A 5,630-nucleotide genomic window follows, 5' to 3' on the forward strand; every position below is an offset into this window, starting at 1 on the left:
ACTTTAGAACACATTCTAGAGTTTAGAATGGATCTCTGTGACTTTAGAACACATTCGAGCATTTAGAATGTATTTCTGTGGATGCGGTCCTGTTCCATCTGAGACTTGGCCTTCTTCTTGAGCAGCAGGATGTGTTCAGAAAACTCCCTCACAGCCCCCARGCCTGCAGCACTGTGGCAGGAGTATTTAGCAGCGTTGATCGCCACCACTGGAGCGTCCYGGGGTACTGCACTCAGCCCAGCCAGGTTCAGACAGTCAACATCTGGTGCATCATTACCTGTAGAAGGGAGAGATGGAGGGATAAAATGGAGGTGTGAGATTCGTTTAMATTTTATTTTAAATATTTTTACGTGTCCATAAGGTGGTTATGGAAGTATTCTAAGAATGAGCTGATCGTGGACTACAGGACAAGGCGGCCAAACAGGCCCCCATTAACATCGACGGGGCTGTAGTGGAGCGKGTCGAGAGTTTAAAGTTCATTGGTGTCCACATCACCAACTAACTATCATGGTCCAAACACACCATGACAGCTGTGTGGCACGACAACACCTTTTCCCCCTCAGCAGACTGAAAAGATTTGGCATGGGTCTACAGATCCTCAAAAATTTCTACAGCTGCACCATCGAGAGCATCGTGACCGGTTGCATCACCGCCTGGTATGGCAACTGCTCGGCATCTGAACGTAAAGTACTACAGAGGGTAGTGCGTATGGCCCAGTACATCAATGGGGCCAAGCTTCCTGCCATCCAGGACCTATATACTAGAGGAAAGGCCAAAATATTGTCAATGACTCCAGTTACCCAAGTCATAGACTGTTCTCTCTGCTACCGCACGGCAAGTTTTTATTATTTTTTACTTTAGTTTATTTGGTAAATATTTTCTTAACTCTTTCTTGAACTGCATTGTTGGTTAAGGGCTCGTAAGTCAGCATTTCTCGGTAAGGTCTACGACACCTGTTGTATTCGGCGCATGTGACAAAAAAGTTGTGATTTGATTAGTATGTAGCAAAAACATTACATGAAAAAAATCAAGGAAATCATATAAATATATATTTAATGAGTAGTTTCCCATTTTGGGCTTAGGCAACATCAGAGAAATGTTACTCAATTGAATTGAATCCCAAATTCGATATTTAATCAGAACAGTTTCCCCTGTCTCCCCTTACAATAGAGGAGCTATTTAACAACAGTTTCCCCTGTCTCCCTTCTAATAGAGAAGCTATTTAATCAGACAGTTTCCCCCTGTCTCCCCTTACTAATAGAGGAGCTATTTAATCAGACAGTTTCCCCCTGTCTCCCCTTACTAATAGAGAAGCTATTTAATCGACAGTTTCCCCTGTCTCCCTTACTAATAGAGGAGCTATTTAATCAGACAGTTTCCCCCTGTCTCCCCTTACTAATGAGAGGCTATTTAATCAGACAGTTTCCCCCTGTCTCTCCTTCATTAATAGAGGAGCTATTTAATCAGACAGTTTCCCCCTGTCTCCCCTTACTAATAGAGGAGCTATTTATCAGACAGTTTCCCCTGTCTCCCTTACTAGAGGAGCTATTTAATCAGACAGTTTCCCCTGTCTCTCCTTACTAATAGAGAAGCTATTTAATCAGACAGTTTCCCCCTGTCTCTCCCTTACTAATAGAGGAGCTATTTAATCAGACAGTTTCCCCCTGTCTCCCTTACTAATAGAGAAGCTATTTAATCAGACAGTTTTCCCCTCTGTCTCCCTTACTAATAGAGGAGCTATTTAATCAGACAGTTTCCCCCTGTCTCCCCTTACTATAGAGGAGCTATTTAATCAGACAGTTTCCCCCTGTCTCTCTTACTAATAGAGGAGCTATTTAATCAGACAGTTTCCCCCTGTCTCTCCTTACTAATAGAGGAGCTATTAATCAGACAGTTTCCCCTGTCTCCCTTACTAATAGAGAGCTATTTAATCAGACAGTTTCCCCCTGTCTCTCCTTACTAATAGAGGAGCTATTTAATCAGACAGTTTCCCCCTGTCTCCCCTACAATAGAGGAGCTATTTAATCAGACAGTTTCCCCTGTCTCTCCTTACTAATAGAGGAGCTATTTAATCAGACAGTTTCCCCTGTCTCCCCTTACTAATAGAGGAGCTATTTAATCAGACAGTTTCCCCTGTCTCCCCTTACTAATAGAGAAGCTATTTAATCAGACACTCTAGAATTGATTATTTTCTATTCTCACGCACTCTAAGTATGTGCGTCACGCAAATACAAATATTGCCTGCGACGCTTTCAGATCATATCCCCTGGTTACCCAAGTGGATGTGAGCTTTAAGGTAAATAAAACAAACGTTGGCGTTTTAATACGACCCTTCTTCAAAACGAATTGTTCGTGGTGGCTGAATTTCAAGCGAAAGTAGTTGAATTCTTAGAAAAACAAGGACTCTGCAGAGGACCCCAGGTTTACATGGATGGCAACTAAAGGGTTAATCACAGACTTTACATCTTATTTTGCATCGGACCTCAATAAAGCCAGGAATCACAGAATCAAGTTATTGGAGAAAAAATATAAATCACTTCAACAAAACCAGAAAAGGGATTACTCAAATAATGTCAGCAATGATTTAAGGGTGGTTAAACTGGAACTGAATAATTTATTAGGAGAGAGCTGAGTTCTCATGCTGTCACGACTTCCGCCGAAGTTGGTGCCTCTCCTTGATCGGGCGGCGTTCGTCTTCACCGGCTTTCTAGCTGCCACTGATCCACGTTTATTTTTCCATTTGTAATGTCTTGATCGTACACACCTGGTTCCCATTACGTTATTATTATTTCCCTATTTAACCCTCTGGTTCTCATTATGTTTTGTGCGTGATTGTTCCCGGTTCTGTGTTAGTCTGTTGTGTTAGGGTTTGTGATCCCTGCGTGGATWAATTTTTTGCTGATTATTTTTCCAGAGAAAAAGTTCGTTATTTTACTCAGTTCTGTGTCCTGCGCCGTTCTCACCTCTGCACAACTAACACATGACACATGCATATAGAGTGAGGCAGAACTATAATTTTAATAGGAGCAAACCAAGCAGGCTTCTAGCCTTAAAATTGAAACAAGGTGAATCTTGTACTTCTATAGAATCTATTTAATCCCTAGTTAAAGGCTTACTTTCTGACCCACAGGAAATGAATACAACATTTCAGTCTTTTTACCAGGAGTTACATAAATCTTCTACCCAGTTTGAACCAGACAAATGCAGTTTTTAGATCATCTTTATTTGCCCATATTGGAGAAGCAATCTGCGGATCTGGGGATCTCATTAGAGGAACTGGAGTCAGCACTGAAAGGTGCTAAAAAGGGTAAATSCCCTGTCCCGGATGGCATTCCACCTGAGCTGTTACTACATTATTGAGGCATTTTAGGACCAGTATTATTGGAGTAAATTCATTCGGCCATCGACAAGGGTTTTTCATGAGCATACTAACTCTACATTAATCTCTCTACTGCCAAAGAAAGGGAACGATCACAGAGTCTGTGCAAATTATCGTCTGATATATTTAATTCATTCAGACCAAAAATTGTATTGAAAAGTATTAGGATAAGTTGATTCACATGGACCAGTCAGGTTTTATGAAAGGTCTCCTTGCAGCTGATAATGTCAGATGATGAATGCATGTAATACATGAACCACAACAGCTGGACACAGATGCTGTTTCTAGATGCTGAGAAGGCTTTTGACAGGCTTGAATGGCAGTACTTGTGTGCTGTTTTGGAGAAATTTGGTTTGGGAAAGAATTTTATTGATATGGTTTGTGTGTTATATGCTAACCCTGTTGCTATGGTTTCTACTAATGGCATACACTTAAGTCCATTCCCTATTTTTCAGGGATGTAGACAAGATGGCCTATCCCCAACGTTATTCATTTAGTCGCTAGAGCCTTTAGCCCAACATCTAAGGGGGGCTTCTCCTATACTGATTACATCCTCCTCTCATACCATATCACTATATGCAGACGATATTCTCCTATATCAAAATTCTATCTCATCTTTATTATCCACATTTGAAGAATTMAAATTGCTGTCCGGGTAAAAAATAAATTGGACAAAATCAGCATTAATGTTACTGAATGAAGCGGCCAAAAAAGTTTCACTTCCCTCAACAATTCCTATGAAAACACAGCTCATGTATTTGGGTATTAGTATGCAAACATCCCTGCAAGGTCTGGTGAAGTTTAATTATCAGAAGATTTATAAGGAAGTTGAACAGGATTTAACAGTTTGGGAGAAGTTGCCTGCTTCTTTAGAAACTAGGGCAGCTTCCATAAAGATGAATGTGTTGCTACGTATTAGTTTCCTGAGCATGATGATCCCCCTCCCTCCACCAGTAGAATATTGGGAAAGGATTGATAAACGTATACCTAAATACCTTTGGAATGGCAAATATCCAAAGATTAGGTTTGAGGTGTTACAATGACAGAGGTGGATGGTGGACTTGCATTACCAAATGTTTGTATTTACCACCAGTCTCACCAGTCTTTCCAGTTACTCCACTTAGATCATGGTTTGATCAGTCTACATCAGTCTCTTGGAGAACTATTGAGGAAGAACTTGTTTCACCTACTAGATTGCAAGATGTGTTATTCTGTGGTATATCTAATAAGACATGCATGTTGTATTTTGGTCCGATCATTTCTAATACCATAGAGAATTTTAGGAAGGTTGAGAAGGGTGTAGATGGTAACTGGAAGTGGCATCTCCATACCCCTCTATGGCATAACAAGGCTGTTACTTCTGGTAATAAACCGTTGGACACTAGAGCCTGGTCTCCAAAAGGAGTCAAGAATCTAGGTGATATATTCAACTCCAAGGGTCATGTTAGTTTGGAGGAACTTAGTTTTCGTTTTGATTTGCCAGGGTCGTCATTCTTCTATATCTTCGACTACGGTCAGTGCTTCGTGCATATGGGGTTCCATGGGGTACAAGTTTGGGAAGGCACCCGGTGAAAGTGGATTTTTACATTCCAGGGGGGGGGGGGTATGTTTGGAAAGGGTGGGATGGTGTGTAAATAAAATAAGTACAAGGGGAAAAAGTGTAATGTTATTTTTATGATTGAATCGCCCTTGTGACCCAAATAAAAAATAAAAAGAGAGAAATGGACGGGTGAGAGGAGAGAAATGGAGGGGTGAGAGGAGAGAAATGGAGGGGTGAGAGGAGAGAAATGGAGGGTGAGAGGAGAGAAATGGAGGGGTGAGAAGAGATAGATAAGGAGGTGGGAAACAGGGAATGAGGAGATACTGTTCCATAACAAGGCATAATGTGGTCACCTTGACAATCACAATCAGGTTCAACTGGTTCAAACTTCACTGTTGACATTTAATCTCTGATAGTTTCATTGATACGTGGTTATCAAACACCCCTGCTATGGTCACATTCCTGAGAGAAATCGAGCCTATTATACCTGACATTTTCAACCTCTCCCTSTCTGAGTCTGTAATATAAACACTGCCTGGTATGGCAACTGCTCAGCCTCTGACCGCAAGGCACTACAGAGGGTAGTGTGTACAGCCCAGTACATCACTGGGGCCAAGCTTCCTGCCATCCAGGACCTCTATTTTTTATTTTATTTTAACTAGGCAAGTCAGTTAAGAACAAATTCTTATTTTCAATGACAGCCTAGGAACA

At 41.2% G+C, this 5,630-nt stretch overlaps 1 pseudogene; it reads right to left on the reverse strand.

Moving 5' to 3' along the window:
• Positions 1-6: 6 nt before the first annotated feature.
• LOC112071647 (N-acylneuraminate cytidylyltransferase-like) overlaps positions 7-5,630 on the reverse strand; it is a 16,786-nt pseudogene continuing 11,162 nt past the window's right edge.

Source organism: Salvelinus sp. IW2-2015, unplaced genomic scaffold, assembly GCF_002910315.2.
Source record: "Salvelinus sp. IW2-2015 unplaced genomic scaffold, ASM291031v2 Un_scaffold1672, whole genome shotgun sequence".
Taxonomy (NCBI): domain Eukaryota; kingdom Metazoa; phylum Chordata; class Actinopteri; order Salmoniformes; family Salmonidae; genus Salvelinus; species Salvelinus sp. IW2-2015.